Raw genomic sequence first — 11,101 nt, 5'->3', positions numbered from 1 at the left:
GAGACGGCGGCGGCGGCGAACGGCGACACAGCGAAGGGATCGGCTTCAAGCAACAGCGCTGAGCTCTCGTCCCGGGCCCCCTTTTATCCTGCCCGTATGGCCTCGCTCCGCCCTTGCCACGCCCTCTTTCTGGAACCTACTAAAGCAGATTCCCGGGCTTCCAGATGGACCCCCCCTCCCCCTTCCTGAGCTTCTCCTGAGATCTCCTGACCCCTGTATATACTACTCCCTCTGCTGACACGTGTACTGCCCCCTGCTGCCAGTACCACTTGGCCTGTCAGCAGCCAGCGTTGTTACACTTCACAATTAGTTTAAATGGGAGGTAACGCTTCAAATGCACGGAAACCAGTAGCTCACGTCAATAAAAAACAATGCCGGACAACCAAATCATTAGCAGTGTGCTGCCTGTACACTTTCAAGTGAAACAAAAAAAAATCCTCATTTACCAAATTCTTTATGGCCTGCTTCCTGACATCCTGTTACAGGTTAGTGAAGAACGGACAGCCGGGGCAGGTTCAGATATCTCTCACCGCCGATGATAGCCGTTGCCGTGAATCAAACTTAGGTGGTCAGCACCGCACCACCACTGATTTTCTCGATTTCCCACAAACACCCCCCAACTAAACTGTTTAAGCCGACAAAGTCCTTCCCCGTGTTCGTCATCTCAGTCCATTTCTGTTCGTGCGCCGCAGTTTACCACAAAACCTGCACAATCTTCTCAGCGCTAAGGGTCTGGGGGCGGGAGGGGAGGACATGTGCTCATGTAAAATACGAGAACGCGAGGCGCGGCATGGAGACAAAGGGGGTGCGTGTACAACACGTGTTAGGTTGCACCGGACGAACGCCGCGCTCCGACTCAAATCTGAAATCGCGCCGTGAGCTCAATGTCACCAGGCTAAGCAGAGCTCACGGAATTGCCGGTGACTCGAAGTCGCAAACCTCCGCTCATCCTTTTCTCTGCAGTGTCGCATTCATCTCAAGCGTTGCTTTTGTTATTCTGTTTGGGGAAGGGGGGGGGGTCACAACCCGTGATTAATTCGAACGGATTGTACGTATTTTTGGTGGATCTCCGAAGCACTATACAGTATATATTAATATTTTATTATCCAATCGAATCCTAATTGTACCCTCGGCATCGTGGTCATTAAATGGAGAATCCATTCGTTTTTTTTTTTACAGAGCAGTGCGACCATTCACGTTAGACAACGGCCCACAGAAGCAGACGATAGAGAACTGCTTCTGAGATCCCTTCAAAAGAACCTTCACCCCCCCCCCCCCCCCACTCCGCTGCGGAATAATGTTTGTTGCACGTTCTAGAGCTGTGCTTGAGCCTATTTGAGGGCATGTAGGGACCTGGCAGAGACCATCAACTTACCACACTTGAGAACTTGCTTTAATAGCAAGGCAGCTGTCTCAATTCGAACCGGAGCCATGTCCGTTGTGTGCGTCCTCATTAGGACTCATCAGCAATGCGCGACCAGTAGGAGAAAGTGTTAAGGGGGGGGAGGGAGGGAGACTCAGACTTATAGATGAGGTTACGACGGCGAAGCCACGGGGCCTCAGACTTTCAGCAGAGCAAAGGCAACGCTCCTAAGGTGGCGTTATTGCTCCGTTAACTACAAGTCATCTCGCTATAAATCCTCGTCCACACAGCAGCTAATAACGAGACGTTGTGCCTCGAGGAGGAAAAAATAAAGAAAAATAACTGGCTCTGAACGCTCAATAGTTCTAGTTTGAAATTCCGCGTTTAAAGCGACAGCGCACAGAGACACGGTGCACGGACACGCGGTGCACGGACACATATCGATATTTATAAAGTCATATGTATAGTCGTAAACGACCTAAAGCAGGTGCCTTAGTGTCTAAGGCAGGGTCTCCAAAACTCCATTCATCGCGATCCACCAAGCTACGGCCTTTCGCGTGCATCAATTCACTCCCCATTCAAATAAACTCGCCCCACGCTGCACGCGCCCGATGATTGTTAAACACGTCCGACGTGACGCGCTAAGCAATTGACGCTTACGTGTCAACAGAAATTACCAAGATTAGGACTTCAATTCAAATGGCTGCCAACCGTGGCACCCGCATCCTCATCGTCAATGTACGACTCCAAAATAAACACGCGTCAACGATTTCCCTGGGAGAAACCCGCAAGGGAACGAAGCACACTATAAACTATTCTTTGTTTTTTTTCGGTAAAGTCACGTATAAATAAGAAATAATAAGATAACATAATAGCGTATAACGTTTCGGCTGCAACACAAGCAGCCATCATCAGGTACAGAAGAGCTAAATTTATGAGAGAGGGGAAACACATAACCTCAGATGTATACACAGACACCCAAGCAGGGGGAACCGACACAGATACAACAGGGGACACAGAGAGAGAAGCACACCAGACAAACAGGGCCCAGAAAAACCCAGCAAAACCTTGGGCCCTGTTTGTCTGGTGAGCTTCTCTCTCTGTGTCCCCTGTTGAATCTGTGTCGGTTCCCCCTGCTTGGGTGTCTGTGTATACATCTGAGGTTACGTGTTTCCCCTCTCTCATAAATTTAGCTCTTCTGTACCTGATGATGGCTGCTTGTGTTGCAGCCGAAACGTCGTACGCTATTATGTTATTTTATTATTTCTTATTTGTACGTGACTTTACCGCAAAAACCAAAGAGTAATTCCTGCAGTCACGAAAGCTTCAAATCAACTATAAACTATATTAACTCTAAATTTTTATTTTTTTATTTTACCAGGTAACGCCCACTGAGCTACACAGCTCTTTTTCAGAAGAGACCTGGCCGCAAACGATAACTCACCGAAGTGGCTTATCACGTGGAAATGTATCGCAGCCAGTTGCTCCAAACGCGTGTTTCCTAAATGTGCACGGAAAAAAACACCGGAGGGCCGCAGAAAAATCCACACGACCACGGGGAAAGAGACATGCAGCCTCCAAATATAAAACAGGCGTCAGGGCCGGGATCGTAGCCCACGGCCTCCTGTATAGCAGGCGAGGTAGTTAACGCCTCGCCACCGCGGCACCACGCGTGACATGTCGCGGCTACGAGGGAAGATGATAAATGCATTCACCATACCCCCGCGGTGTGCCAACACTGCTGCGTGTGGCAGAATCGCAATCGCGAGCCTGAGAGCGAAACGCAGGCACACGGAGCATTCTTGGTGTTCAGTAGAATTAGTCAATATTCTACAGAGAACATGATTCCGGTTGAACATGTTGTTGGTGTTCGGCACGATGTCCGACGTTTCGCTCTACGTGTGTCTTTAGAGGAAATGCTACTGTGGGTGCGGTTCTGTCCAGTTCCTGAAGAAGCTCCCAGCACGTGGTGCGAAAGGTCAGGCATCGGGCAGTAACAACACATCGGCGAGCCGTAGAGCACAACCGCGAAAACCCGTACGCAGTGGGCATTATAGACTACAAAAATCAGACCCTGCTTGGCAATATTGGCTTTGTCATTTTGCTCTTTTTGTTGAGCTCTCCCTTTAACTAGACACGCCACCGAGACTAACCGAGCAGTGACTGTGAGCAGTGAAGAGAGGGAAAGAACGAACGAAAAAAAAAAGCATTAACAAAAAATTGTAACAGCGGGACAAGTCTGCGGGCGAAACGCGGTGAAATAAATAAATAACGGGCACGACTGCAAGATGAACAGGGTCGCCCCCCCCCCACCGTGCCCCCTGCGGGCCCCTCCCCACATCTTGGGCTCACATCGCCGCGCATCACCGCATCGCTCGGGGGGGGCGATCGCTCGCACCGAGCCCTGCTCAGAGCGACGCCCGGTGCACAGCGGGAGCGCCTCGGTACCCATGGCAGGCGTGAGAGTCGCTTCCTAGGGTTGCCAGCTCTGACATACAATTAAAAAAAACACACACACACACACGGGAAATGTCATGGGGCAGTATAGAATAATAACTCAATACCAGTGCGCGAAATGTTAACGAACTCGCCCGCGATGCGCGGTGTGGGCACAACAGCGGAGAGGGTGGTGGGTGATGCGTGGTGGGTGGCATTTACCGTCTTACCTCGTAGCCCTCCACAAGTCGCATGTGGCGCCGCGGTGGCTAGGAGATGTTAACCACCTTGCCAGGTATGCAGGAGGTCGTGGTTTTATTTGGAGTTTTGCGTGTTCTCTCTCCCCGTGGTCGCGTCGATTTTTCCTCCGGGTCCTCCGTTCCCACGTGGCAAGCCACTTCGTTGCGCTTTCATTTGTGGCCAGGTGGCTTCTGAAAAAAAAAAAGAGCTACGTAGCTTAGTGAGCCTTACCTGGTGAAATAAGTTAAAGACATTGTTTTATAGAGACTTGGCACGTAACCCCTCGGCACACTGCCCTGTCCGTGTCGGGCGCTGTTTTACCCACAACGGCGCTCGCCCATTGGAGGACGGTGTTGCATGCAATCCCAGCAGCCATCGTCGTAAAAAGCCATTGATTTCCAGCCACTCGCCTCTGAGAAAAGGGAGCGCCTGCGGGCTCCAGGGCAATTATTTACCAGCATGCATTTCACTCCGACGGAAACGTGTTGTGGTTTAACTTAAAAAAATGAGGGTCCTGCAACGATAAACAACACGAATCCCATATTGCCCCTAATTAGACGTTGTAACTTTAATGAGGCGTGCCGTACAAGAAATGCATTCATAATGCTCAAAGCTTCAAAATAAATTCCGTGCATGCAGTATGCTATCATTAACACATTGGCGAGTAGTTTCTGTTGTTGTAAGAAATGCATTTACTTCTCTTTCGGATACTGTTCTAATCTACGGTCGTAATTCATATCGCTTTCACAAGTTGCTTCCCACCAATTGGAGCTCGCGAATTGAAGCCCACTCAGCTTGCACGAGGGACCCTCGCACGGAGATTCGTCGGATCGGCCTCGCTCCAATTCATCCGCGTCCGCGAAACTTATCTCACGAGTCGCGTGACGAGAAGAGGCTTGATGACGAATGCATATTTGTTCCTCCACTGGCAAATCTACGAAAGTTTCCCGCCTCACACCACGTGTTGTTGTTGTTGTTGTTTTCGGTGTCTGTTGTTGTAGTCCACAGTCAATGTTATTTCGGCCGCTCGGTTTATATATTCACTGCCGTTTTACTTTACAGCCCTTTAACCAATCCACGAATGCAGTGGTTCTTAACCTGGGGGTGCGAGATGCCCTTTGTGAGAACCAAATGGGCGCAGGCTGAATGAGCCACCGCCCCCCCCCCACCCCCTCATGCCCTGTCGGCCGTGGGGGTTGTTTGACCATACTTCACCATGCTGGTCAGTGAATGGGACAGAGAAAGGGGGTGGAGGCGGGGGGCGGCACGACCGGTGCAGATATCGCTCGTACGCTGATGTTAGCCGTGGCCGGGGACTGAACTCAGGTTTTTGCCGGGTTCATAGAGCAGTGGTTTAGCGCGGGTTGGTGAAGGCGGCGAGTGTTGACGTGGAACCATCGAGGGACAGCACCACAACGCGCTTCTCCGCTTCTCTGTGCCACGCTCGAAAGACATTTCACCTCCGATTGGCGCGGTTGGCTACGTAACGGTGCGAACGAAGTTCAACTCACGTTTCGCATTTCTCTCTCTCCGTTGGGTTGTCGGGTCGCAGGCCCGTGTTGGTTCGGCACGATGTGAGATGTTCCGCGGATACGATCTAAACACACACACACACACCTCAGAGTCATGCAGCAGCACAGCCGCTAAAACCCACGCGGTAAAACATAAAACACAACATTTCACACTCGACGGTAACTATTGCCTGCTGCCGAGTCCGCTGGGATGGTGCTAAGAGGCCTGACTGACCTTCTCTTCCAGTAGCTGAGCAGATGGTGTGGGCAGCACGACGCAGGTGGTGCCGGCAAACCGCTTTCAAACTTGGCCGCTGCTAGAGAGGCCCGTTGAGCGTGAATATTTCCATCAGGGTTCGCTTCTCATTGCTAATCCTCTCTTGCCCACGTTGGCCACACGCACACACACGCGCACACACACGCGCACGCGAACACACGCACCCAATTAGCCTATTAGCTTTTACGTAATGTGGATATTAATACCAATTCCCTGCATAAACAGAATGTAGCCGCAATAGCTGTGAATAATTAACTGCCTTTTCCCAGCTCTCGCCTCCTGTTTCACTCTAGCTCGCTTTACTCCTATGCGCTCTCCTACCTCACCTCTCTTATCTCACGCTACTCATCTAACCAAGGTTTTTGTAGAAGCCCTTAAGCAACCGTCGCTCAGTGGGAGGTCGCTGATTCTCCTCTGCTGCTCCAATTGTCTGGAACTCCCTTCCCCCCAGCCATCCGTGCTGTCGACTCCATGGCCCTGTTCAAGTCCAGTCTCAAGGCCCCTCCTATTTTACACTTTGCCTGTGACTGCCACTCTCCATTAAAGTCAAAAAAACATGTCCACGGTTTGTATACAGCGACTTCAAATGCAGCCACATTCAGACGCGTTGTGCATTCCGATTGCATTGCATTCGGGATAGATATGTCTTCACGGCCACCGTTGCTACCACCGCACGTCGGTGAACGCTTTCCTACCCTTTGGCAGATCCCACACCTGTGGCACAGTAGACGCGCGACCTCCCAAGAACAGCCCTAACAGCCGCCCACCACCTGGCCTTGCGTCTTCCGCCTTGAATCGCAGGACTCGTGCGGACCACTCTGATGCCTGTATCGGGCGCCACGGTGGCAAGATGTTAACTAGCTCACCCGGTATACAAGGAGTCCGTGGGATCGATCCCGACCCTGACGTCTGTTATATATTTTGCGTTTGCGTGTATCTCTCCCAGCAGGCGCGTGGATTTTTCTCTGGGTCCTCCTACTTTGTGTGTATTTACATTTATAAAGCACCTTATATTACAATCATTTGTACCTTTTGCAAACCTGCAGTTTTTTGTGAAATATCAGCATGATCAGTGATGATCAGGGTCCTACAGTTTTTCCCTCCATATTTAAAACAAATGCCTTTCGAGTATTTGGCTGCTGCTATAGATTTCGACATGACAAGCCACTTCGTTAAGCTATCACTTGTGGCCAGGTCGCTTCTGAAATAGAGCTGTATAGCTCAGTGGGCCTCGCCTGGTTAAAAAAAAAAAAACAATTGGTTTCGTTGACCAGTCCCTCCCTGTCCTACACACACGTATCATCCAGCGCAGCCGTTTTTGGTCCATTCGTATCTAAAACAATCACCTGCCGTTTTCTCTTCCAGGATGACTACATTTCTCATTATGTCTGGCAACGAAATTCCCGGCCATCCGTCTCAGACACCTGTGCTCAATGCCATCAACTAATTTCGGAGCTGCTTACTTACTAATGTAGCGTCCAGCTTTCCCATCCATACCGCAGTCCAGACTGCAGCACTCCCCCGTCACAAATACCCTGCTCAGACGTATTGCTCCTTCTCCTCCAAAGTGGTTTCCATAGCCCAGGGGTGGGCCACCAAAATAACAAGAAGAGCCATTATTTTCAAATTCGCAACAACAACAAAAAAAACCTCAACATTTCAAGAGCCGCAATGCACGTGGTGAATACGAGACGGTGGTGGCCCTGATTAAACAACGTCACCAAGCATCAGTCCTGAACAGTGCCGCAGGTTGCCGACACCTCTCCATAGCCCATCACAAACATTCATTCATCACGCAGAGCCAGCCAAGGACCGTCGCGCCAGTCGTGTGACAATCTTGCCACAGCGGTCACGTGGAAAAAAAACTCTTGTCTGCCATACACCGGCGCGTCTCGATTAATTTGTTTGATCGCCACGGGTCACGGGGGGGGGGGGGGGGTGGGGACGACCACGAGAAAGGCACCATTCCTTTGGAATAGTGGTTCTTTACTTTTACCGCAGCCATGCACCCCGTTGCGTCTCAATAGTAAAAACATATATAGTGTTAATAAATGCGTAGGTTTGATGAAACAAGGTGATTGTATTCTTAGTTTTTTCGGTAAAGTCACGTTGAAGAGAAACAACAAAATAACAAAATATATATAAAATTGTTTTATATATATTTTGTTATTTGTTATAAAATTGTTTTATATATATTTTGTTATTTTGTTGTTTCTCTTCAACGTGACTTTACCGAAAAAACTAAGAATATGAATTACTGCAGTCACGAAAGCTTTAAATCAAAATTTAAGGTGATTGTACTTATGTGCCCGTGCTCAATTTGTGTTTCGATGATTTACCCCCAGAAATGGCATCTCGCACGCACCAAGGGGTACCTGCACTCCAGGTTAAGAAGAACCACTGATTTGGAGGGTCGCAGTCCACTCGGTACATGCCAACTGCTACAGCACATGACCTCCTTTATCACGGGGCCCTCTCTGCGTGATGGACACTCCCTGCCCACGTCCTCTTAGCGCCTCAACCTCTCCTCCTTGCCGTGCGTGACCTACGACCCCCGCTGCAGCCCAGGAGGCACCGCTCGTGACTAAACGCAATCAAAAGCCATCCGGTCGCTTTGCTACTTTTGTTGGCAGGGGGAAAAAATGCGCAGGCAGCAGGCTCGTGAGCATATTTAATGCGTTCATTAACATGTCTTTCAAACGGTTCATTCATTCCTTTTTTCGGGGGGGGGGGGGGACTCCAGAGTTAAACTGGCGTTTGCAAAAAGGTGGTAACATCGGCAAAATGAAACTCGAACAAGTACATTTGTCCCGTCCGCCACACTAAACTATTTTTTTTATTTAATTTTACCAGGTAAGGCCCACTGAGCTTCATAGCTCTCTTTCAGAAACAACCTAGCCACAAATTATAGCTCAACGAAGTGGCTTATCACGTGGAAATGTATAGCAGCCAAATACTATAAACGCATGTTTATTCTAAATGTGGAGGGAACAAACCGGAGGACCCGGAGAAAAATCCACGCGACCACGGGGAAAGAGACACGCAAACTCCAAACATACGGGCGTCAGGTTCGGGATCTAGCCCACGACCTCCCGCACACCAGGCGAGGTAGTTAACATCTCGCCACAAGATGCGCGGACCATCTTCGTTTACGGCTCCTGCATTCAATGGGCAACGCGCCTGGCATTATCAAACGCGTCTGTGTCTCAAAAGCAAACGAGTTACGGGGAGGGGCTGTGGAGGCTCTATGACCTATGACCCAAGGGTACAAGCACGTCTCCATCGGCCCCATCGAGAGGTACGGTGCGCACTCATTTACCAGCTGTGGTTGTAGTCGGCTTATACGCCATAGAGAACACTATTTACGTCTCTACAAAAACATAAGACGAGGTTTTACCCTTTCTGGCAATAGAACGGGTGATGAGATGTTCAAAGACCAAATAGAAACATTTTGCAAGGCATCAAGTCTGCATTAACCACACACGGACTTGCGGCAAAAAATGCAAGCAAACACGCTCTGATAATATACGCATTGTCTTTTAAACTGATTGGTCTAGACCAGAGACAGCAGCCCTCTTTATGGCCTTGGCTCACCAGTGTTAGACGAGAGAGCAGCGGCCTCCTTGGGGAGCGCAAACCCTGCACCCTCAACCCCACAACATGCTCCATCGAAGGCGAGGTTGGCCACGGAGAGGGGACGTCGTTTCAGAATGGGACAATAAACAACCGTTCCAATTTCTGCTCCGGACCCCACCCCCCCAGGGCAAGCCTGCCCTCGGGGGGGGGGGGGGTGGGGGGAGCGATGGTGGGGGTCGCAGGAGGAATGCCCATAGATATAGCCGCATGCATTATTCACGTGCCCTCCAGCTCATCCGCAGATACGAGGCCCCAGCCCCCATCGGTCCTGACACAATAATTGAGAGGGCACTTTCGGGTTGCCGTTGGTCGCATTGCGAATGCCAGCGGGAGCCTCGGCGACGCACGTGCACTGCGGGGTGGGTGTGGGGGGTAGGGTCACCGATACGATTTGTGACCCGGGTGCGGCTTCACGTGATTGTGCTGCTTTAAAAAATGTGGGGGGCAGTCAAAGATGGTAACATTCTAAATTCGGGCAGTTATAATGACATGTTGTTTAGAATGCGCATAGGTGCAGTAAAGGTTGGGTCACGGGCCTTTGTAAGTCCACTGTCGGATGAAGACCTCGTCCCCATTTCGTTGTGGTCATTGGGTTTGTTTTGTTTATTATACCTCAGCTTTCTGGTCAGCGTGTGTTGATTAAGGGGGCAGGGGAGAGGAGGATGAAGGCAGGACTGGTCCCGATATCAGTCGCCACTGATGTTACCTGTGGCCAGGAATCAAACTCCGGTTGCCACGTTCACAGTGGACTGTGTTAAGCAATACCTCCCAGCTCCACCCTGTGCTGTACGGGACACACACTAAAACCATAACTTTGGAGGCGAGGGTTCGTCGAGCACAAATATTTATGAAACTTCCATTGTTATCGGGTGATGACATGCCCAAGCATATGGCAGTATAGCAATCGTGGCAGGAACCCACCCGTATAGAATGCGGAGTGTTATATGTTCTGTGGGAACTCCCGAATAGAACACTCATAAATATACATTATTCCGTAGTTTTGTATCTGTGTATATTTAAATTCTTTCACCACCGTGCGCAGCCAACCGTGCTAATCGGAGGTGTGGGCGGTAGTTGCGCTGCGTAGGTCTCTCGGGCCGACATCCGTGGACAGTGACATCCGAACCCGTCCTGTTGTCCCTCTCCAGCTGCCGTCTATTCACCAAGCCACACTCACCAGCGCGGTGAGGGTGACTCAGGCTTACTTGAGTGGGTGCCTCGTGAAATGCAGGGTTTAACGTCAAGGGTTAGTGTCTTGCCACCAGATAGGGATTTGCATCTCGGCTGGTGGATTTTGGGGTTGGAGCAGCGTCATCAATATGACCATGGTCGTCGTCATCACCATTGCTATCTTCGTTATCTTTATTGTTACCTCCGATTCCTGCGCCTCCGGTTAGCTAGGTTCGCTACGTATGGTGCGAAAGGAATTCCACATACGTATGGTCAATCAACCAACCCATACCCAACATGCCCATTCTCTACCAAAAATATAATTTTAACAACCAGGATTTACAATATGACTGGGTTGTACCGTGTTCATCGGCGTGATGTATAACCCATGCATGGAAGTGGCCGAAAATCCCAAAGCAAGGAACCTCCTGAAAAATAATATTGGAACTCAGTGAGGCTTCATCCGGG

The 11,101-nt window shown here is 50.1% G+C and overlaps 1 long non-coding RNA gene across 2 annotated transcripts in view; it reads right to left on the bottom strand.

Annotated features, from left to right (window-relative positions):
* Positions 1-2,544: 2,544 nt before the first annotated feature.
* Positions 2,545-11,101, bottom strand: part of LOC116948389 (uncharacterized) — a 68,816-nt gene continuing 60,259 nt past the window's right edge. Inside the window, exons 2-5 of one of the 2 annotated variants that reach the window (XR_004403800.2) lie at positions 5,786-5,929; positions 5,551-5,636; positions 4,030-4,230; positions 2,545-3,851 (exon numbers count right to left, since the gene is read on the bottom strand). This is a non-coding gene — a long non-coding RNA (uncharacterized LOC116948389). Of the gene's footprint in view, positions 4,231-5,550; positions 5,637-5,785; positions 5,930-11,101 lie in introns of both variants that reach the window. The other variant, XR_012944963.1, reaches the window with a different exon arrangement.

This window comes from Petromyzon marinus, chromosome 2, assembly GCF_048934315.1.
Source record: "Petromyzon marinus isolate PM22_M1 ecotype Great Lakes invasive population chromosome 2, UKy_Petmar_22M1.pri1.0, whole genome shotgun sequence".
Lineage (NCBI taxonomy): Eukaryota > Metazoa > Chordata > Hyperoartia > Petromyzontiformes > Petromyzontidae > Petromyzon > Petromyzon marinus.
The sequence above is the reverse complement of the archived record's forward strand: the minus strand, read 5'-3'. Positions and strand labels throughout refer to the sequence as shown.